The sequence below is a fragment of the Aphelocoma coerulescens genome, chromosome 9 (genome assembly GCF_041296385.1).
Source record: "Aphelocoma coerulescens isolate FSJ_1873_10779 chromosome 9, UR_Acoe_1.0, whole genome shotgun sequence".
In the NCBI taxonomy this organism is placed as follows: Eukaryota; Metazoa; Chordata; class Aves; order Passeriformes; family Corvidae; genus Aphelocoma; species Aphelocoma coerulescens.
The window spans coordinates 6,836,399-6,860,952 of NC_091023.1; the positions used below are offsets into that span (position 1 = coordinate 6,836,399).

General features: G+C 39.2%; 1 protein-coding gene and 1 long non-coding RNA gene across 14 annotated transcripts in view; one reads left to right on the forward strand and one right to left on the reverse strand.

Annotated features, from left to right (window-relative positions):
- LOC138114722 (uncharacterized) overlaps positions 1–24,554 on the reverse strand; it is a 136,821-nt gene that overhangs the window by 55,580 nt on the left and 56,687 nt on the right. The window contains exons 3-4 of one of the 13 annotated variants that reach the window (XR_011152768.1): positions 19,213–19,316; positions 17,297–18,141 (exon numbers count right to left, since the gene is read on the reverse strand). The exons of 10 other annotated variants lie outside the window; for them this stretch is intronic. The gene's annotated coding sequence lies outside the window, so the exon portion shown is untranslated. Of the gene's footprint in view, positions 1–5,805; positions 5,887–17,296; positions 18,142–19,212; positions 19,325–24,554 lie in introns of those variants that run through there. 2 more of the 13 variants (XR_011152767.1, XR_011152766.1) reach the window with 2 other exon arrangements.
- On the forward strand, positions 19,268–23,388 carry LOC138114724 (uncharacterized). The gene is made up of 3 exons (XR_011152774.1): positions 19,268–19,354; positions 21,699–22,026; positions 23,328–23,388. It is a non-coding gene; the product is annotated as an uncharacterized lncRNA (long non-coding RNA).

Genomic DNA, 24,554 nt, shown 5'->3' on the forward strand with positions numbered 1-24,554 from the left:
TCAAAGCAAATTTGAGACCTCTAGTCTTCTAATGTTAAGACACTTTCCTATCCTTTCACTGAAATTTTATTCTACTTATTAATACACAATACAACATTGTCCTAGAATTAGCAACAATGAGAAAAATTGAAAGCATACTTACTTTTTCTTCGTTAATTAATTCAACAGAAGACAAAGCTGTTTTAAAGATATTCAGCCCTGTGTGTTGGTTACTGAACAATTTCACCACTAGTTTACAACAAAAGCAGAAAATAACTGGAATTTCCATGAAGATTGAGAGGGCACCTTATTTTAACTTTTCTGTCCAACATTATCTCTACCATCCCAGAAGGATAAAAGCCAAAAAGACCCAAACAACCTGCCTAAAATATTGAAAGTAAAGCTGTAAAATAGATCAAGGTGACTCCAATATATCTCAACCACAGAAGTGAAAATTCAGCATGTGGTGTAAATTATAAAGAAGGAGGCCTCAGAATGCTCAGAGCATTGTATTTGTGGCACTATACTAAACCCACAAGATTTGACTAAATGACCTTCCATATCTCTTTAATTTTCCCTCATAACCTCATGTTTTACTTTCCAGTCTTTTCTTCTGCTCTCGTTTGTTCGGTTTCCTCAGAGCACACACATCTTCCAGCTTCAAGGCAAGTATAAATGAGGTCTATGTCAGTGCTTGTCTCCGGAGTTATCTTTTGATACTCGCCTCAAAACACCCTCATCCTAAAGCTAAGGAGATGGCTGATTGCCTGGGATAACTCCTCACAAAGGAAAACAGTAAACAGCAATTCCAGTCCATAACTCTCCTGCATATCTTGCAATACAACTCTTTTGTCAATAGCAGACTACACCTTTAAAAAACCCCTTTATTTACATTTGCTCTTCTTGTAAAAACAACAGCAACTGGGACTGCCTATAAATATCTAATATTCAAAACCCTGTGTTCTGATTATTAAAATCTTTTCAAAAAAAATTTGCTTCCCAGCATTTTACGTTATCATCACAGTCAGCATTAGCTAGAGGCCTTCACTTTGTAAGATTCAAGTGCTCTTTAATTATTTTCATCAACATAGCCCGAACCATACCATAAACCTAATATTCTTTGGTGCAGAGGTTCCCACCCTGAACTACAGCATGAAGCAGATGTTCCTCAGGTGTATGGAGGGGCACATGCAATTCCCAGGATTGGATTGCATTCTGCATCCACTTCTGCAGTGGAAATAAATTCAAGTCTTCACATACTAAGTGCAGAAAGCACCTTGACAATGACTACCCAAACTGACGAGACTTAGCTAGTGTAATTTAATAAAAAAGGGAATAACACTAATTTTGACTGAAGGGCAGAAACTGTGCTCACTCTGGAGCAGAGGTTGTACTCTGCATGTCTTGCTTAGGGACTGATCACACATGACACAAAGAACCTTGGGCCAGGACATTACAACAAAAGTCCTTCATACACTGCAGTGAGGGAAACATTTTGCTTTGCAACACAACTCTCCTGAAATTGCCTAAAAGCAGCATTGGTTGTAGCAGTCAACCTTTAAGTTTTCAATTCTGGACGTTTTATCTCTTCTCCCTCCAGGGAGAAATTGAGATCAAGTCTCTGAAATTATCTCCCTGTCCACACTACTTTAACAACTAGGATAATTTTCCTACCAAGTGTTATTCACAAGCAGGAAGCCCATAAAAGCTAAGTTTAAATAAAAATAAAGTTTTCATTAGAATATTATAGGATTAGCAGCTGCATCCATTAATTTCCTCCCTCTAGCTACAGAAGGGTACCAGAGAATTTCCAGAACAGGCTACTGCAAGCTTATGCTTCTTTCATGCACTGGAAGAGCTGCTTCTATAGCAAACCTGGAGATTAAACTCTTAATTTTAATTTCTGAGACGGTTGTTGATAAAGATGCAAGGTATGAAAAACCCACACTTTTCTGGGGTAAACTCTCCACCCTGTGGCCCACTATTCAGGAAAATCAGGTAACTACTGCAGTGCTGTTGCATGATGTGGCCTGAGCTCATTCCAGTGAGCTGGTGCTCTCCACCTACCCACATCAGTTCTCTCAGCCTTCCAAACTTTATTCAAGAATCAGATCCTTCCCTATCCAGTACCATCTGCCCTACTAGCTTGCACTTTAAACCAAAAGGGTTAAAATATCTATTACAAGACTCAAGCTCTGGAGTTTCAAGCATATCTATGACTGGTTAAACACTCTCAAACCTGTGTACAGGTGATCATTCATTGCTTCTGTCCATCTGAACAAGCTTTTAATACTGTCTTTCAGTTGTAGGGTTATAAGGACGTAGTGGGGCACACCGGAGGGTGAGTTGTCAGATGAAACACAGCATCATGCAGAGATCTTAGCTCAGGTGGGAATCAGAAAATTCCATGCTTTTCTTTTTTGGGGGTTTAGTATCCAAATGCAGTTGGACTACTCCTGCAGCCTCTCATCCCTGCCCTTCCCAACACTGGGAAGCTCAGTGGAAGTTTGCTCTGAGCTCTCCTATTCACAGCCTGAGCACTGCTCAGGGCAGATGTGAGAACCCACAGAAATTCCCTACCCCATTCTCCTCTGGATCCAAGGTGACCTGGGCACTTTGTCACAAGTTTATGTTGGTAATACCAAAATGTTCCTCACCAGTAGTAAGCAAAATGCTATAGAAAAACAGCAACAAACATATGTGAATTTTAAAAATGTCCTGAAGTTGATAGTGAAATAATGACTTTGTCTCCTCTCCTTCCCCAGTAAAAGTGAATGGAATGCACTGACCGAAGCAAGAAGTTTTGTAGACCAACTCAATGGGCGATTGTGACATTGAAGACTTCCATGATATGCAAACATAGGGACTAGAATTCAGGTTACATGAGCTATTTGGAATGTGAACACTTGGCTGTAATGCCTTTGCATTTCCTGTTACCCCTGAGCTCTATCTGCCTTTGCAAGTTTTGCTGAACAATAGGAACAAGTCTGCAGGGTAAAGAAGCTGATGAAGAAGCACTGTCAACACTATACTCAGTCTGAGGGTTTTACTTCAGACTGGCTCTAGTCTGTTCTCTACAGCTGAACACCCAATTATGGTGGGAGCATTTTAATTGCATTTCTGAAGCACTTTTTTCTATGTTTGTTTGTGATCTCTTAGACTGGCCTGTGAATTGAATCAATGCAGAGTGAGCAGGGATGATGGGAGACTGACTGCAGAAATGCATTTCTGATCACAGTAGAATGTGTGTGGACACCTCCTTTTGTACCCAGCAGGCCAGCTCTGTGCAGGGGTAACCCCCAGCCATATGCAAAAGACACCTGGAGGGAGATACTACTCAGCATTTTTGAAGATGCTAGAATGTGGCTTCCTATTAGGATTGCTCCCTCAAAAATACACTCCTGGGGGAGATACTAAACTTCAGTACTTAATTGAGCCAGTCCATGAAATTGCTACAGGATGAGTTTTAAGACATGGAAGGAGCAGGTATATATCTATTATGGGTTATTTTTTATATAAAGGATGTTAGAAACAAGTTAAATTAGGTAGCTTTATTTAAAATGAAGTATATGTAGCCCTACAGCTTCTGAAATGTCTATTTTCAAAGTAATGTACCTAATATGAGGTTTAGTTTATGCATCTTGTCATAATGGTTGCTATCTGGAATTATTGTACTATGAACCAATTGTTATTTATGTTACCACTGGATACAAGGATTTTGTTAGTGGAATTCAGCTTCCAGATTCATTTCATAATCCCTATGCCTATTACTTAGAAGAATAAAGCATAAATCAAGATGACATTTAAAAAAAAAGGAGCCTAGGCTGGTCTTGTAGGAACATCTAAATCCTTTCCCATATTAAATACCTTATCTCAGCAGCAGTGCACCAGCCATTTAGGAAAATTAAAGAGGGAGATAGCAAAAAAGAGACAGCAGATGCTAAAGTGGAGTAGTTTCTAGTCACGTAGATAATGAAGGGACTCGGCGCATAGCCTTTCAGTTTATCCCTGCTTCAGCTTATCCTTCATCTGTTTAAATTCAAATGGATCAGTCATTATTAAAACGATTTTGAAATTAGCTGCTCCAGTTTCATGTGACTTTTTGGTGTATCCTCTAAAACTTAGTAACTCTTTGGGAAGACAGGTGCTGTACACTTTTGCCATTTTAATTCAGTTTGGAACATGATTTCTAAGCAGCAACTGGTAGTTAATGCTTAAATAAAATTGAATTTTACTCACTAATACACACTGTAAGCCTTTTATACCTTCCAGTGAGTAGCCACATAAAAAAATATAGACTTCTGTGCTGAAAAATATCAAATATTTTGTGCAAGATGCTGTGGTCTTACAATTTTAAGAGATACTGGACCCTGAAAGTATATTTTTGACTCATTTTATTTTCTTTATTATTGGATAAATATTCTTCTGTCACCCTTGGAACCTTCTACTTGTTAATTCTGAGAAACACTGTAAGTAAGTGCATGCATGAAGCAATGATCAGCCACCCTGTTAAACATTTAAAATCTACTTCAAACCACTGCTGGATTTCACGCAGTTCTTAGACACTGATCATCCTCACGCTGGCATCTACTGGCACTGCCCCAAGCAATGTGCATGGCATGGCTCCCCATGCTCAGCATGTTTGCCTCCCCAGGGACAGAAGCACAAGTTATTGGGAATTCTGCATTCCCATTGATTTCTATGGAAACGTACAAACATTTTAAGAGCAAACATTGCACGTTAGACAGCATATACGGAGTGACTCTTCACGCTATTTACCCAAGTGGCTCATAATTTTTATGCCATCCTAAAACATTCCACTGGTCATATTCCCCATGGTCATACATCTCCTTTCCCCCCTTCCTCCTACCCAATTTAAAATCTTGCAACAGGGACCATATAGGAGATTTCTGCCAATCTCAAGCTCTTGAAGAAAACAGTGGTGGCTTTTACCTTCACATTTGGCAACACAGCACTACTGTAATTCTCCTTTTATGCCTCCTGGAATATTAATAGTCACATCCAGCATGAACATACCATATTGAAGCAGCTGACTGCTACCAGCTCCTATCAGAAGGTGGCTTATGACTTCACTGCCTTTTAGCTGTCAATAGCTCCTTAATGAGCAACAGCTCCTATATGAACTGTTCTGCACTGAGCTTCACTGCCACGTGGTTTCCCTGGCACCACCTTGCTGTGCTCTGGTAACACAATCCACAAGAATCAAGGTTCTTGAACTATATTATGTCTTGAAACTTCTGCCATTGAAGTCAATGACAGAGTTCTGCATCATTAATTTTTTAAACAAAAAACATGTTTCTTCAGTTTTAAAAGGTTTAGAGACTATAGAACTTATATAAAGACAGTAGGAGTCTTAAAATCCTTGACTTGGGTTTTTATTTGGGAAATGAATTAACACATCTCTATCATGCAGATTGTAAAAATATTTGCAAAAATTAGCTTTGTAGCTGAGTTAACTCAAGTGCAGCTTTGCCTTTCATCAGCCAGAGCACCTCTTTGTTATTCTTTGCACCAAGATGAAATGGATAGCTTAAACATCAAAACAACACAGCCTTACATTCTGCTTACATGCCTCTAACAACACTTCTTCCCACCTGTAGGTCACCAGTTCAGAGGTGAACGGGTCATTTCTGTCAGTTCTTCAAACCTAAGACTAGAAATCCTCAGTGCTTAAAGGTTTTTTCAGATCAGCTTCCTTGAGTCAAAGTTCCCCACCACAGGTGCGTGCCTCTATTGTCACTAATTGCTGTAAAGACAGTGGAGTTTTTCTTCAAATGACAGTCTTTTGAAGTTGGCTCAGGCACTTTCCTGCTACCTTCCTGCAAGTATATACTGGGGATTAAATAGTGACAACAGTGCTCCAGTGAATTCTCTGTATCAGTTGATCTGACAGATGCAAAGAGAAGAACAGCAGAAGTCACTATGAATAATCACTGCTTAAAGAACTCCATAATAAAAATGAAATTTCAGGAATTGTCTGTTTTTGAAGGAAAAACTATAAAGGATGTTATCCCCTTGTTAATCAGAAATGTGTGCACTTCAGAAAACTTTTAATTTTTACATAGTCCTGGGCTGGACAAATTTTTTTAAGGCACTTGATTAGAATCAGAGGTTTTACCTTACCTTGCTGAAGATTATAAAATGTTCAAAGTTCTTCTGCTGTAGGCTGACACTGAGCATTTTTGCACAGCCTTGTGTAAGGGGTGGTACCCAGCTGCTCTGGCCCAGAAGGAGCCTTGGGAAAGAGCTGTGACTCTGCTAATGCCTTCCTTATTTCCAGGGAAAGCAAGATGAAGCCATTGTTTACAAGTCACTACATACTGATGTAACAGGACAATGGTGAGACCAAGCTTTGTCACAAGGACCTTAAACTGGGATTACCCAGGAGTGGCTGCTACAAATGATTACTGTAAATAGGACAGTATTTTCCTTTCAGTTGTCTGTTTCTCTAGGATGTTCCAAGTCTTTCAAAAGGAATTATCTCAGGAGTACAGTATTTATAAAAAGAAGTTATTGTTTATGTAACAGCTGTACCTTCAATACTGAATCAGAGGGAGCTTTAACACATGTCTAGACATACATTAGTAGGCTCCAGCTATGACAGACTTCAAACAGCTCTTCCCAGTAGCTTCTGACATTGCCTTGCACAGCAAGTTGAACTCTGGCAACACCAGCGATGTTGGCTTTTATCAGTAGAGGATGTGTTCCCATCTCTTTAAATCAAACAGTCATATTACTGTTATTCTTCCTCTGACACTTTCAAGACTGTACTTAGAGATGCTATCAGCTCTCTTAAGCGCTGCAATTAACTCCTTAAGTTGTATGCTAATAAGAGCATGATCCTTATCTACCCTCTGGACATAGGCTACAATTTACACTGGCAGAGAAGCCTCTTGTGCAGTTGATATCCACTTTCCCCACTACAAATGACAAGCTTTATGTGCTTAGCCTTTAGCATTCATACACAGAATACCAGATGGAATTTTTTACTCTCAAAGACACAGGTTTAAAGCAGCTATAGTAATTAAGTAAGGTACATGATTATATATCCAGAAAATCTCCTCATAGTATGGTAGGTGGCCATAATATTTTTCACACAAAAATTACTCAATATTTGAATAAAATAGTGTTTGCAGGATTCCCAAAGGGGTGTTTCAAACTGAGGCACTGAGGTGTAGACTGAGCTTTCAGTAACTCACGTCACAATGCTCCTGGCCTGACTGCTGGGTCAAACAACCTCTTACCCTTATGGATGGAAGGAAATAGGTTAAAAATAGGCCTGCTTTTCAACAGCAATGCCACCAGAATTCTTACTTCAATTCAGCTGGGATGTTATCTCCTCTCTTATCTTCACTTCACTGTAAGCAAGGAATTTGTGTACCATTTGTGCAGTCTTTTCCAAAACCGCTTAGACTAAGAAGCAGTCATTCATCAGACCCAGTATGAAACACTAAGGGACATTTCTCAGGAGAAGATGGAAGGACTGGATGAAGAGAACAGCAAGGAGCACTCATCTTTGTAGGGGACAGGGACCTGCTACAGACCACCGCTTCTGACTGGTCCTTTGGGAGACTGAGCTTCAATTGCCGTAATCATCTGCAATTTAAAATCCCAACTGGGACTGGAGCAACACAAAAAGAGAGAACAAAAAAGACTCCCAAAGCAACTTATTGTCTTTGTTCCTAATCACTCACTTCAGAAGGGATGAACTAAGGCTGCAGTTCCAGCACAAAGTCAAAGTGACTGTGATGACACTGAGGCTAAACACGGTCAATCCCACCAAACCTCCTGACACAAATCATGTCAGAATTCCCTCCCGACTTACTTCATCACTTCATTAAAAGAGACTTTTTCCATAAATACTATTGCAAGACTCAATCTCTCCACCAAAACTGTCATTTTGTAGCTGTTCTCTTCAATTGATGCTTTGAAATAAAGACGCAGTTCTTCTAATAAATACTGTCTCAAAGATTCAGCACTTCAACCTGCCTGTGTTTGAAACACAATTCTCAGTAAAATTCTCAGTACCAATATTAAGAACTCTGAATGTACAAGTTATGCTATGTTACTGTCTTCATCATCTTTTGAACTTCTATACCATACAAGGCAAGTGAAAATTTTGATTCTAATCAGCTGAAAAAGTTTGAATTTCAAATTTATAAATAAACTCCTAAGAAATTTGGAATGAATTTTGAAAATTTTTTCCTCATTTGTAATCTAGTTATGGAACAGCTGGATTCCATGATGTTCAAATCACAATCAATATTTCTAACACCTAGATAGTGAAAAAAGTGAAATACCTTTTCATTGGGAAGGCCCATGGATTAACACACGTAAGAGAAATGAGAACAAACAGCAGCTCCTGCTATACAAAACCTGAGTGAATGAAGTATGAATTCTCCGTAACACAAGTGCTCAACTGAGTATTCAAAGTCAATAAAAACGATTGAAAAGCCAAAGCACGTAATGCAGAAACAAACACACTTGGATGGAAATCTGTCCTGCATTCAAACTGTATCGCAAAACAATTCCTCATCCTACATCTTGTAGTGACTCCGCCCAACAGTGCCACTTTTTAGGAAATGTGAAACCATTAATTGCCTTATCTGATGAACTGGAATCCTGCTAATGACTTATCAATTATCACAAGGCTTATCTTTCAGCTTCTTATTAGCCAAAGATGTTCTGGAACAGACTATCCTTGGAATTGCTTAACATACGGAGACCAGACTACCGTGGGGGAAACAAAACATTTTGTGTTCAAAACACCCAAACACCACAGCATTAACATTCCAGGAAAAAAAAAAAAAAACAAGCCAAAGTGGATATTTGTTAGCCACATCAGAAACCCTTTTGTACTTAATTCTGCATACCACCTTCACTTTTGGGATAACTGCTGATAAGTGTGATTTGATATAGGAAAACAGGCCAGATTTGTAGGAATAGATGGTCCCTTGTTAGCTCAGCCAATGTCTCTGGAACAAACTGAGGGGCTCAGTAAAATGCAGACCCCTCTCCAGCAAAAGCTGCAAACGAAAATGTGTACTCTGCAAACGAAATTGTGGAGCAGGGCAATGGTAGATGCTTTGAAACACCTCAAATTTAACATTAGGTAATTACTCACCAAGGACGGCAAGAGTGTTGGAATATTGGTTTCACTTACAAGCAAGTGCAGAAAGACACCACCAGGTGAATGGACAGGCAATTCATGCAGCTGTTAGGTACACACCTGAAACCACTTTGAGGTAGAATAGGATAACATGGAGAGAAAAAAATAACTCTAAAAGAAAATTTTGATGTTAAATCTTGGCTGTATCATGCCAAGCACTAGTAAATTAGACTCCAAAAAAGATATATGCCCTGTCAGGAAAATTATCTGACTGCTAGAGCACAGGGCTGGCAATTAATACATTTGAAATCCCTGGCTTTCGCACTGCTAAGGCAGGCACTAGAAAAACTGTGCTGCCAGCAAGAGAGACTTTAGCTCTTCATGCTGCTGTTTTCACCAAGGGGACAGCATAGATGAGTAGGTGCACAGGCAAGAGTAACAATAATACAAGGCCCTATTAGACTCCTGAAATTTAAGGTATTCATAAATTAATCTCTAATTCAAGTAAACTATTGAGCACATAGCTATGCTTATTTAGACCTTATGGTCATCAGGAAGTATTTGAAGACACTCAGAAGACCTCTACCTATTCTGGGTGGTCCATATCAATTCCATTTTCTCACGAGTCCTTTCTCTTTGCTGAATAAACCCCAAACAAAAACCCCATCCCCTAAAATTCCAGACCACTGTTGATGGGGACTACAGTTGTGATCTTTCAGATCACAATTGATAGCTACATAAAAAAATCAGAAATCCTTTGTCAAAGCTCTTCTTGCACCCTTGCAGGCCGCTAATCCTGTGACATTTAATCTAAACCAAAGGCAAACTGTTAGCTAGGGATATTTTCCCTCACCAGTGCTCTAAATGTAATAATGGTTTTCAGAATGTGTGGGTCTGGCTCACTTCAAGCGGTTTTGCTCCTTCCTTGACTCCAGCTGCAAACTACTAAACACATACTTTTTTAGGTCATTATGGCCTAATGTCTGTGGCATTACATTATTTCAGTGACATATCTTTGAACATACCGTAATTCCAAAAACTGCAGGTCATCTTTTAGGCTAACTGGAGAGCAGGATTTTATATTAACTCCATCCTTTGTCTCTGTCTCCCTTTTTAAAAAAGGCAAAAAAAAAATCCCACTGAAACTTCCTTTCTCATTATTCCCTTCATGGTAATGAGCCTTATAAACTTGCCCTATTAGGCAAAACCTTTGCTAGTGGCAAAAAGCACACCACGACTGAGAACATCCTCCATCCTGATAAATCCTGGCCAAGAACCAGGCACCAGGATAACTAAAGCACAACATTTGTAATCAGAGATTCTTAGACAATGAAACCTTGCCAAAGAAGACTTCTACTCCTCCCCTTAAAAAACAAACAAAAAACTCCACACACACACCCAGGCCAATAAAGAATGACAGCTGTCTTCAGAATGATGCTTTTTATGGTCCTTTTCAAAAGGCATCAAGGAACCAATTTTTTATTTAATATCCTCAGGTTAATCCACTGTCCTTAGATACATATTTGTCTACTTAAACTCTAATTAGCTATCAAATAAAATTTATCTGGGTGGTTTCTATTTGAGAAAGGAATTCTCAGAAGAACATAACTTCTCTAAATCAGGTGCAAATTCTGTCATGGCTGCGACAGAACTCCATGAGCTGTCAGACTCACCATCCCAGCTCTAAGTGACAAATTTAGTAAGAGTGCACACACCCTGACATAGCTCCAGGCACAATCTCTGAGTTAAGGTATGTCAGTTACTCCATTGGGCCAGTTTCATCTCAATGGAAAATGGGAATTCAGATATTTTGTCAACATAAACTCTGTGAGGGACCATTTCCTATGAGCTGAGCGCTCTCACAAGCAGAAAATCACTGGTATTTTGTACTGGCAGCAGAATAAAGCATCATTTGAACTATGCAAGTGCAATACATTGAAGGATTCATTCTCCTTATTTCGTATTCCTCCTGCAGTAAGGACTTTTTTCCAGCAGAAAGCAAGCAAGCATGACATGGGGAGTTTTGTCTCCATATCAGTTTTTCACACCTCCTAGTTTTCACCATGCCCAACCATAGTCAGATTCTCCCAGACACAAAACTGAAGCTTCCTAATTTTAGTAAGGGGAAGGATATCAGTGCTTCTCACATTCTCAAGCACCCAGCAAGGAGAGAAGACAGAGCCATGGAACCAGATTAGGAAAGACCCTAATCTGGCCAGGATCAGAAGGTAAAGAAAATTCCAGATTTCATTCCCCATTCCTCTTCCATGCCCCCATGCACACACACACATCTGAAAGGAAACTGAGGGAAAACACCCAAAAAATTTTCATGTTACTCCAAACCAGAAATTTCCATGTTGCCCCCAAAGCCCAAAGTCCCACAGGAGCCTCAGGGCACAGGAGAGCCATGCCTGCAGCAGGAGAGGAGGACATGCCAGAGGTGGACAGTGGCCTCAGAGAGCTTCCTGCATGGAAGCAAAGTTGGTGTCAAACTGTTCTCTTTACACCAGCGTTTGGGGAAGCTGAGCTCTTTCTGAAAGACACTTGCTTGTTTCAAAAAGCCTCTGCTGCTGTCCCCCAGTTCCTCATTCCTTTTCCAACATCCTGGCTGCTCTGGCACTTTTGGCTCCCCAGCACTGGACGGGCCAGGCAAGGCTGTTCATTTCTCAGCAAGCCCTTGGTGCAGACTGAGGAGCATTAGCAAAGCATGCAGACTTTGGATGCGTATCCAAACCAAACCCAAACATCTTGAGATTCTTCCTTCACTAACTCCAAACACATTTGATATGCTTAAACATGTATTGTATTCTGTCAGGAACCAAATGACTATTTTGCTGTTCCAAATAATCAGATCTGTTTTGCTGGATGATTAGCAGGAATACTGCTCACCCAAAGCAATCAAACTTTCATTTACATGTTTAAGAGCCTGATCTACAGTCCCTGGAGTCTCTGGGACTATTTCCAGTCACTTTGACAGACCCTGGATCTGGCTTTAAGCAATTTTTTCCTCTAGATATATTCATCCATTGAAAACTGAGCTCAGTACTGATTTTTTCACACTGTAGCTAAAGAATGAACATACTTAAAGCTCCTTGTAAGGGCTGGATATCACTAGGTAAATTGAACACAGAGGCTTGTTTTCCTTACATTTGGTTTTGATGTTCTGTTCACTGAGCCTATGACTGCAAAGGTTATAGATGATGCAATTTATTTTCCTTCTGCTTTTTACCAGTAAAATACTGCTCCTCTTACTAGATTAAACACAGGCTTTATTGCACATTTATCTCAAAATACATGTCTTTGAAAGGTCCAAAATCTAACAGCATGTTTCACATTTGCTAGTAGTCTCATTTTTATGCTGGTTTTCTAAGGAGTCTGCTTCCAACTCAGTTTTGCCTTTCTAATGTCAATGGTTTGTTAATCCAGACTTTCACAGAATGAAATGCTGATCTTAAAACCTTTGGAAGGATCCTGTTCCTACAATAAGCACTGCAGACATCCCCATTCCAGCACAAATACGGAATTAAAGACACAGCAACTATGTAAGACAATAAACTCTCTCAGTTTACAGTTGCTTTTTCTTTGTTTCTATTCAAACTGAAGTTGTGTACACTGGTCCTTTCCAGTGTTTATTTTATAACTATCTATGAGCATAAACCTGCTCGTTTTCTACTGAGGATTGCAAAGTGTTGAATGCTGGTCACAATGTTACGTGCTATGCTTGATTACATGGGCATTATCTTAAAAACACAATCACACTGCTCCCAAAGTATATTGGACAACATGTAGCCACACAAACTGCACATCTTCATCTTCACAGTGCCTTTTGTGCCTTTCTTTCTATAAACACAAAACTGAAATCCAGCTCATGCTGAGAATAACTGGGTAACCAGCAGTTTTCCCACCAGTTTTGTAAACCAGACTTTTTTTGGTTTTATATTCACCAAGTAGTTTACTTTAAAAAAGAGGCCATTATACCTCATTTATTCTTTTCAGGGAAACTGAGATCTGGCCAGTAACAGGTAAGTTTATATAATTTTGACAATAAAATGCAGTAGGATCTATTTAGGAAATCTAATTGACAGTGCTTTTACATGAGAAGCTTTCCAGTTATGTGATTTGACCTCAATTAGTGTCTAAAACTGAAGGTACATCTCCTCATTCATGGGTGTCACATTGCAAGTCTGTTTTACAGTATTGCTCTGACACCAGCCAATTACAAGGACTAATTGAGAGCAAAACATTCCTCCAGTGCTTTGTGTTAGCCAGTTCTTCAATACTTTCCAGAGGTCTATTCAGAATACATGCCTGTGTGCTACCCTGAGCCTATGTGCTTTTAGCAAACTGTCTTCCCCTTAACTGGCCACAGTTAAATGTTGAGCACTTAATTAGAAGTAAAATTTTAACTTGTATACTCAGCACATATTTATTTAATTTTTTACTTTTCTTATCAAGGGAATAAAGCTAATTGTAAGCAATACAACAACCTAAAATAAGTTGTAAACTTTCAAATCATGGAAGTAACTGTGGCACTTTTGTTCTGAGTACTGTTCATCCAATGTACAGGCCATCATAGCTAGAACAGGTTTTTTTTCTAAAAAAAAGAGAGGAAAATAATGGTAGGCAGTGTTCTTAATTTTTAATTACTCTTCCTGTTTTGAAAAAGCAGCAATGAAAACAGTTACTGATGTGCTCCCCCTCTTGCTCAATATACTTCTCAAAACCCCCTTTACTCAGTTATCACTTTCACGACTTCATACTTTGATTACAGCTACTGCAAAGCAAAGCTTGTTCAAAAATTCACTATTTCCATGTAAGAAAGAAGTGAATACTCAGAGGTCCAAAGAGGCCAGGACTGAGAGCAAGCTTTTCACAGCCTTTCTGCCTTGACAACAATTAAGCATTTCAAGTGATTTTGATGTGACACCCAACCAGGATTTTCTCAGTGCAGTCTCATACATGATCAAGATTTGAGAGTCCTTTTGGTCCAGAGGAAGCAAAAACACAAGCTTATGGGCTTGATTCAGTTCCTAAAGAGAGCAATGGAAAGGCTCTCCTGAACCTAACAGTACCTAATAAGCTCCTGAATGTTTGTCAAGCACTGTGCAGAAACATTTGAATCTCTAGAAAGGGGTGAAATAATCAAGTTAATAAAACACTAAAATTACACACTTTTTATATGACATTCAAAATTGAAATTAAAAATATGTCTGAAATCTATTATTTCTATTTATCAAGGAAGAAAAAGAATGGAAACCTTAAACTACATAAACACTTAAATGTGTTTTCTAAACTAGGCAGTTAAGAACAATAGGCAGTATCAGATACTATGCAAGATGAAATACATCAGTCACTTCTCCCGCTGAACAGAAGTGAGACAATGTTTCACAATTATTTTCACAAGAAGAGAGAGATACAAATTCAGCTGAATCACCTTTAAAGTCTTTAATAACTTTAATCACTTTAATAACCTTTAAAAATTCACAGATGAATACCTAAATCTTAGGAAAATTCAGGTCCTTAAGATGCTTGCTATAGAATATTGATACATACACACATTTTACTCCCAATACTTTTGAAACATCTGCAAATTTTTATAGAAAGGACAATTACTAGCAATAATCTTTCAAGGAATCACTGTAATATGGAAACAGTATGCAATGAAGCTCAACTTAGCCCTCAGTGAAGTCTAAGTGAGAATTTATTGAGTAGACGTGATCATCTGCTTTCCACTACAGCTGATTAGCAAAGAATCTACTCATCACAATCAGAGTAAAAGATACCACTTGTTCTCTGGGAGGAGCTGAAGAAGGAAAGTGGGTAAGGGAAAGAAAACAAGCTGCGGCCTCACTGCTCTCTCTGAGACCGCTGCCCTCCCATGCTGACAAGGGACAAATTCCAGAGCAACCAAAACATTTGGTTGCTTTCTCTCTCCACTGTTCTCTTAGTAAATATTATCCTAAGTACCTCTTTAGTAAACACTGCTGTAAATAGCCACCTGTTCACTGCAGGGACACTGAAAAAGCCAAGTACCAGATAACCTCCTTTGGTGGCGTTTACACCGTCTTCAAACCGGTAAAATAGGCTTGACCTAATCTGCTTCAGGAAAGCTTCCTTTGCTAAAACATGGATTCACTAAGGGCTAGGCCTAAATAAAATTTACATCCTAATCACCATTGAAGTTGCATTTTGTTAAATGCTTTTCTACATCTTACTTTTGTATTTAAGAATGTCTGGCTTTTGTTTTTTTGGGTGTTATTGTCCAAGAGGACAGAGACATCACTAATGCCAATCCTGACAAGAAGAGCAGCCAAAAGCTACTAAAAGCCTAAAGGTCTGTGCTCTGTAAGGAAACATTCCAGGTTTAAGATGCATATTTTATGACAAAGAGCACAAGGTGCCTTCTGTCCTACACATTTTGTCTCAATTAAGTAGAAACGGCAAGACAGGGACTCACATGGTACAAAAATGAGCTAATGCATTTAGCAAGCTAAAGCGAGGAAAGTGACTTAAAGTTATTACAAACACCAGACTAACACCACCATACAGCCAGTAACTATACACAATATATGAACTTCCTTTCCTGAAAAGGAGAATGTATCATTTTAGTGGAAGATTCTGAGACAAAGCCCAACAAACAGCCCTTTCTAGGCACCACAGCTCAATTACTACAAGCATGTCCCAGAGCAGTGGAAACGCTGCAGTGCATTCACCAAGCACTCTCAAGATACTCCTTGATGAAAGAGGCTACTGCTTCTCACAGCAGCTTCCAGGGAATCCCCAGAGCAGCCATTACTGAGGGATCATCCAGGTGTTGCTGAGCTTGAACAGGAGAAGGGGCTGGGAATGAGAGGAATTCTGCTCCCCTGCCCACCCCTTTTGTTTCTCCCCTGCCCACCCCTACAACCACATCCCATTTCTGAAGATGTGACAGACAGCTCCCAAAACTTGACCACCTGGCCTTTATCAATAGGCATAACCATAAAGCCCTCAGGACCTGGGCCAGATGGGAAGAAATATTCAGCAACATTCGCAAACAAAAGCACTTACCCACTAAAACCTTGTTGTTTCTTGGTGAAGTTTAGCATTGTTCATTGACAGGTCAGCACTAAGAGTAAATCACCTCCTCTAGGTGTCAACACTTCTCTGAGCACTGCTAATTGTTACTCTGTATTTATGTCACTTACAGGCATCACCACAGGAAAACACAGCCCGTAAATTACTTCACCTTCATGCAGCAAATCAGCACCTGAAGTCAAACACCGTTTGCTCACTCAGCATTTTAACAGTGCACAAAACATGCTGCTCACAAGCAAGTCTGAAAACATTCAAATGAAAACTGTATTTACTTCATGATTGAGTAAGAACAAAGTTTGGGAGCTTGTCTGCTTGTTTTTACATCTCAGCCGTGCCAGTTGCTGACTCTGATAGGAAACAGATTCAGAAACACTAAAACGTTTTCACTGAATTTTGTCACTTTTCATTCACCAGTCTCCCAAGTTGCAAAGATTTCATTTTTACCAAATGCTACTTTATAGCTTTTTGATTATATGACAAAAACTTTTAAATGCTGCTTGCAAACACAACGTGGTAACAAATTGTTTTGTTGAAAGGGGACTTGCAAATCGATTTTCAAAGCCCCTAAGAGGAACATAGCTCCAGTGCCTTGCAGGGGACCCAGGAGTAGGATGGCAGGAGATGGCAGCAAGGACAGAAGTCCAGGGAGAGCCCTTCATATTAGTGCTCGTTCATTAAATACAACAAAACTACACAAATGTTGAAGATTTGCAGGTTCCATCATCTGTGAGAGGAATGGCCTCATTCCACAGAAATAGGAAATACTGTTCTTTACTTCAAAAGCTTTAAAATATCAGTGGGAGATATTTTATTTTAATCAAGCCCAGGAAATTCAGGTTCCAAGCCAGCACACATTCCTGTCCCTAATTTTTTTTTTTTTTAAATTAAAAAAAAGCATGGCCCCAGGAAGAATATTTTGCACTTAAAATTAACTTAATGTGTAACATTTTAACTTTTTCCCCAAAATATTAGTACAGTAACAAGTATGAAATAGCAATCATATGAATCTTACAAATAAATATTTGCAGAATGTATAATAAATTAACTGTTATAATATTTGTGATTTAGAAATCAGAACAAAATTAGAATGCATTCTTAAAAAGTGTCGGTGTTCACTAATCAGACAGGTAATCTTTATGCTGCACATAATTTCAGACCCCAAAATTATTTCTCAATAACAAAGGACCAATCTAGACGTTATTCATGTGGTTTCAACAGGAATTTCATAGGGCCACACCATACCTCCACAAAGACATAAAAGTGGATCATGTGGTTCCAGAAACACAAGATTCTGAAAAGTACTCATACATCATTAATCCCCAGCACTGAAGACACCAATCCAGCCCTGATAACTTTCACTCTAATGTCATGATACCTAAAAAAGAGCCCAAACCAACTTCATGTGAAACTGGCTTTTCTTATTTCTGGCAATCCAGTTTTCCATTGCTGGAAGCTTTTGTTTTTCATCATGAAAGGTATGAAGTTATTAGTCCTAAGATTCCCTTACTAATCTTAAATTAGTGTAGGACCAGTAAACCTCACTTCAAAGAGGACAAACAATTACAATAAATCACAGGCTCAGCATGAATTCAGTATTTGATGGTACTGTATTAAAACCCCTTGTTAAGCTGTATCAGGGAGGGGTCAAACAAATCCTGAACCTTGCTGGCAGGGTACCCAGACTAAACAGATTTTCTGCTTCATTCTAGTTGCCCCTCCTTCAGAAAATAAACACACCCAGAACCTTGAAACTGCTTGGTAAAGTTGTACCTGTGACTACCAGAGATCACAAACTGTTCACCAACTCTCAAAACCACGTTTTTATCTGTGTCTGTCCTTCCCTTTATACAGCACCTTCAGAGTCAGGAATTCAGCATTATGAAAGCAGCAACAGCTTTGCACTGTGTGGAGGGACTGTTTAGGAACAGATTTAGTCTTGTGGGCACGGATGGTTCCTAGACATGGAAGATAAAACCCTGTGTCAATAGTACGACAGTCTCAGAGATTCACTGAAGTACCTTCTTGCCTTAAAAATAGGTAAAAAAGCATGTAAAAACCCAGATCATTATTTTGTTAAGCTATTGCTCTTAACACCTTGTAAACTGAATTAATGCATTTTATGGTGTGTTAGATTAAAAGTAATTCACTGCAACAATCAAACCCAATTCTTAGGTTCTTGGGCCTTTCCTCCCTTGACTGGGCCTACCATGGCAAATTGCCTTCCTGGTCCTACAGCATAACAGAGAAAGAGGAAAAGGAGTTTTTCACATTACACTGCTAGGATTTAGATCTATTTCACTCTCATCACTGGTTTGAAAACCTGTATCAAACTTTCATTTTAATTTTGTGGGGTAGCAGGAGCATTAGCACAAAACTGAAGTATAAACCTTTTCACTAGAAACACTATGATTATTTTAAGTTGTTATAAAATAATTTCCACATTTCTTTAGCACTCAGCCTATCTGAAATTTGTTTTTTGAGATCATCATAGGTAACAATGGCCTGCTTTAGATAGATATAATGATGTGACAGCCTCTTTTGTTTCAATTGTTTCAAAATATAGCACTTCAACTTATGTTATAGTGAAAGAAGCAAATCTTCCCTATTACCTGAAAAACAAGTGTCATGAACGCATAGAATTTTGCTAGTATCCTAAAGGTATAGCCACAACAGTAAAATAGCTCTACATACCTAGAAAGGTATCTTGAATGCTTCCTAATGTTGCTTCCACATTATAAGGTGGGAAAACCCCCCAAACTATTTTTGTATTTTAGAATTTTTTCAGTTTGACAAGGGATAAATATTCTGATAAACAGGACTAACTCTAAAAATTAAAATGTCACCCTAAAACTTTACTTCACTCATTGTAAGCTAAACAGTAACTAGTAACTAAGAAGCTCTGAGCTCCCAGACTAGCTTAGCCAGACTAGGAACTGAAGCCATTCCTCAGGCAAGACACACTCACATTAGCTTTGGCCTGGGCTGTGATTACACTAATTGGACTTAATTGCTCCCACTGGACTCACCTCGTACCTCTCCCACTCCTGCAGAGACTCGCTCTAAACTCAGGCTGAAATGTGGGAGACTGCTATAGTGCCAACGTAGAACTGCCCCGAGGAACTGGAGTACACTGTGGGTCTCAGGAGAAAACAGGATTTTAGCTATCAAGTAAGAGACTTGCTCTCTCCTACCAGCCAAGGGTTCCAGTAAATTCTGTTATTGGGTCTGCTGTGTGTAGGATCTGGGTGTGAACTCTGGGTCCTCTGAAGATCCAGGCTTTGCCTCAGTGTATTTATCAAAAGTATTTTTTCCTCCATGATCTAGGATATTGAAGGTGCCACTGTCTCTCTGCCTCTCTGTCCCTGAGAGATATAGAGCTCAATACATTTTTACTTCAGTTCACAAGTCCTATTTCTACTTTTCTTTTTACTCCTGTGTCAAGTTAAATATGTTCCACATTGAAAGACACTGATAACACTGACAGAGTGTGCTCTGCTATTCTACCCAACAAAAGCTTTGTCTTGAAATGAACCTTTCCCTCAGCAGACAAAAGTGAAGGGTGCTAATAGCAAATGCAAACATGTAGCTCTGTTTATTAGGGCTGTTGGTTTGAACGCCAAGTTCTCTGTCCAGGATTAAGTGCATTTTGTATGCAGCTGGAATATGTCATAGATACATTTAGGTCTTTGAATTTTAACATTCCCAGGTGATTTTGGTTTTCCTTCTGTCAGTCTTTAGTGCAGAAAGAACTCTGGATATGTTTTAAGTTCTCCCATTTTGGAAAAAATACTGTTATTAAAATTAATGCAGTATTATGGAAAATAACATCTATTTTCAAACTGAATTACTATGAAGCAATGTCAGCAAAAGAAATGCTAAAAAATTTCAGATTTTATATACTTTTTTGGAATGAAAGCATTTTGTGTTTAGTATCTCTTCAAATATCTATTCCCAAACCAACATTTGGCGTTCTGACTATTTAAAGCAGTGCTGAAGTTTTCAAATGATTTTGCTCACATATGCCCAGATCCTCACAAGTAAAATGAGTAGAAAACTTCACCACTGCTTTAAAGATTTGTAAATTTTCTAAACAGAGAGGCAGCCATCTTCTTCCACGTGCTTTTGAAACAATACATTTGTTCCACACAACGAAAGCAGGGTTTCTGCCTGCTGTAAATAACTGATTCATTTTATAAAATATGCTACTCACTTATGGCCTGAGTAAATCTTAGTGAATCATAAAAATATTCCCATTGATTTCTGGGGACTCTGGATATAGTCCTTAGGTGAAATAATTTCTTAAGAGTTTTGTTAAAGTAGCCTTTCGGGAACCATGAAGTTCTGCATGTCAGCATCAAGGGTTCTTTTATATGCATTCAGATTAGGTTGGTTTCAGGTTCTTTAATTAAATAATGTGAATAATGGTCATATAGGAATTTATTTTGAGTGATGAAATTAAGAGATATATAGAAAACTTTTATAGGAATACAAACAAAAAGGAACTGAATAAATGAATTGGATGTTTCATATATATAACAATTCCTATGATCATCCTCTGGCCTGCCACCACTCAAGTTCTGCATGCTCTTGTCAGCTATGTTTTTGTAGGAGATTAATGTACTTGGGAAGTAGATGAAGATACTTATTAGCATTTGATCATCATTATTATATTTGAGAACTCATTTATTCAAAGAAAGGCCCCGCATATTCTTTTTCTTTATATGCACCCTTGCCTTTGGATTTTTAGGCAGGAATGGTGGCTTATGCTCCTTCTCAGTGTGTAGCTGGTCAAAAAATGGAGGCCTGTCTGCTGATAAGGACCTTACCAGAGTTACTTATGTCTTTGACACTTCCATGCTGTTTTACTGCACTGGCTGGTATTTGAAGTCAGTCTTGAAGACCACCCAGAAGTACCAGCTGGTGCAGAACTCTGCTGCTCACATTCTTAGTAGAAAGGAGCTGCTATCACCATAAAACAAACTGTTCTCAGTGTTTTGCTCTGCCTATCTTTTGCTTGGTGCTACAGCAGTGTGCAAGTTGTCCTGGGGAAGGCCGGATCGTCTGGCAACCGATTACTTGAAGCTGCCTCTCCTAGTGCTCCATCATGGCTTGCTTCTCTCAAGCTCTTTGATAAAACCTTTAGGACCAGAGGCAAGCCACATTGAGTAAAAGATCAAACTCTTCCCCTCTGGCAGTTTGTCAGCAAAAGAGCTTGGTAGGGCATAGTGCACATTTGTTATGGCAGGTTTTTAATTACATCTTTGATACAGCAGTGATAGGATTCCATATGTGAGAGTAACACAGCTTATAAACTGGTACAGCAGAGTTGAAACAAATTTAGGTCAGATCCTCACCTGATGTAAATTAACTGTTTCACTGACTTGTAGGGAATCCTGTGTATTTCTCACAGCTGAGAGTCTGATTCCTGGTGAGATTTTACTAAAACGTGTAAGCCATAAAAATTACAAAATAATAGTTATTTTACATAAATGTACTTTTCTCTTTCTCCCAGCCCTGGAGCTCACAGTGTTACTAAACTGTTGGTGAACTTTTAGAAGAAGCAGACCATGTGTTGACCTGTGTAAAACATATGAAACCTTGAAAATATTAGAAGGTTGTGGACTTTGGAACTGTGAACCTCAGCTGGAACTTCCTGCCGACTGCTCTCCCGGTTAGGAGGCATCAGGTTGAGTTTTGTGCTGTGTAGCAAGCAGCATGTCTGATCACAACTGACAGACTGCTTCCACACCACACATCAAGGATGAATTCTTCATCTGCTCCAGAGCAGGACTGGAAAAAGATTTCTGACTAAGGGAAGCTAGGAAAAAAACCCCTATGGGGTAAGATGATTTATTTATAATATAATGTTCATAGTTTATTTTCCATAAATGACAACAGATTTGTGTGTATGCGTGTGTCTGTAAATTTTGGGAAACCGATCAGTTCAATTTCAGTAAGAACATCATTGAAAGTAATCTAAGTTTCTAAGTAGTGTTCTTTACCAATCCTTAATTATATAAATCGTGTGCTCTTCATATTATGCACTTGTTTATATTCAGTAAGTACCAATTCAATTTTATCTAGATAAAATGTTCATAATAAGGCCATCCCACTGCAGCCTGCTCCCTGCAAAGCTTGGAGTCACCCCACAGCTCCACACTCAGCTCGTGGGACTCAGCCCAGCTGTGCATGGCTTCCATTGCTTCTAAAGACCCATTGCCAATGCTCACCAGTTTAGGCTCTCACTGCTAATTTTAGACTACAGAATGACTTCAGAGAAGATCTTTACTTTGAATGTCCCTTGTAGTTCTCCACTCCTCTTTGTCTCTCCACCCCACTTCCTTCCCATTACCTAAAGGTCAAATATTGAGGCTCTTTTCCAGTCATGCTGACCAAGATGTTATTTTACTAATTGCCCACAGAAGACAATAGGAATGCTGTCAGTGTAAAACCAGAAGTGTAACTGGTGCAGGTGGAAGTGGTAGAACCCAAAGTAAGAGCTCTAAGTATTATTCCCACTGACTTTGGTAGGTCCCAGCCTGGTGAAAATGATGTGTACATCGAAGTATCCTTAAAGCAGTGGGCTCTATGAGAAAGTGATTGTAAATTAGGATCCCATGAGAAGAATAAAAAAATAGGAATGAGTTTCAGCTACTACATGAAATCCTGCTCTGAAATAAGATTCTGCAGGTATGGGTGTTTTTCAATTCCTGCTCCCATAGGAGTTGGGGTGTCAACCTTATCACAGAAGGGAGCAGGAGCCCACACTATTGTGGCAGCATGGAGAACAGGGAACAGAACACTGCCTTGCTCTGATCTGCCCTTTGATTTGAAACCTGGCTTCTTTCACAGTTCTGCAGCCATAGCTCTGCAGGGAATAAAATGCCCTTAGTAAATGAAATAGTTTTTCATCTCTCTCCTTTGGATGTCCAAATCTGGATAGGACCATGGCCAGAAGTTTTAAACAGATGGAGGGAGGGATGATGGCAAAGCACGTTCAACTGTTTTTGCTTCTATGACATTATCAAATATGGGAATTAGGTTGGCATCTGAACCTCAACAGTTTTTGAGGGACCAACCTCAGTCTTCTGTAGAAGACTGCAAGGGAACAAAATACCTGATGCATGTTGGTCTTTTGCAGGGAGAACCAGCACACAAAAGCAGTGGACACACGTGTGTGACAAGACAGGTAGACAGAGGAGACAGAATGCCTGACTATCAGATTGATCCTCTCATTCTTCATCTGTGAGCTCAGGCCATGACTTGGATGCCTAAAACATGCTGAGATTTTAGCCCAAGGGAAGAAAATGACAAGGCATTGACCCAAAAAGGGAATGTTGAAGTCTTCTGAATACTTTTGTCCTGTTTATCAAACAGAACCTTCAGCTTTTCCAAACAGAGTATTTTCATTTCATGCTTCCATTTTCTATATCACATGCACAGAGAAAGCAACTGAAAATGTCCTAGAAGGATCAACAGTATATTGCAGTAGAGAAACAATTCACTTTTTATGCTCCGATTTCCACCAGTATCCCTCAGGTTTGCAGGGATAGCCAGCACCTGAGGCCTCATGATGCTGCTACCGTGAGCACAAGGAATAAGCGATAGAAGTTGCTTCATAGCTATACTGCATTATTTTCCCCCTGGGGTTTCTCAGGTAATTTTGCTCTGCCTGATTAAAGCCTTTCCCCCTCAGATTTGTCACAGTTAAGCTCTAGAAGGTAGAAGAAAATAGCTGGGAAGAAGGTAACTGTGACACATACAACAGGGCATGAGCTGTAGATGTCCAGAAAGAAATAAAACCCTTGGAATTTAATCTTCTAATGAGCAGGTGAATCTGAACAGAAGCTGCTGCTCAAACAACAACAACATATTTACTCAATTTCCTCTGTAAATTGGGACTGAGGAGGAAGTGATGAGAATTTCACAGAGCAACAAGCAAAGAGAAACAATATTTCTTCTTTTAGCTCTCATGAAAGTGGCAGCTACATGGACCTGAACTCCATGACCAAAGTCTCATAAACAGGGACACAAAGAAACAGCTGTTTCCATAAATGAAGACAGAGTAACCTACAGCAACTTGTCAAAAAAACCACCTTGGGAATATGCAGAACTAATCCCAGCCCTGGACCTGTCTAATGCATCTGTCACGAAGCACATGTAAATTGTACTTTTTTGTCCTTACTGAGGTGTTAAGAATTGGCCACTCCTCATCTTCTACTCATCTTTTCTGTGCTATTTACCTGTTCAAAACATCTCTTTATAATGCATTAATCATCCTTTCCCTCCAAATGAAGAGCCTGATCCAATTGCTACTGAATCAGTGGCAAATGTCCCACTGCATGGAGTTGGATTAAGTCTTAAATGT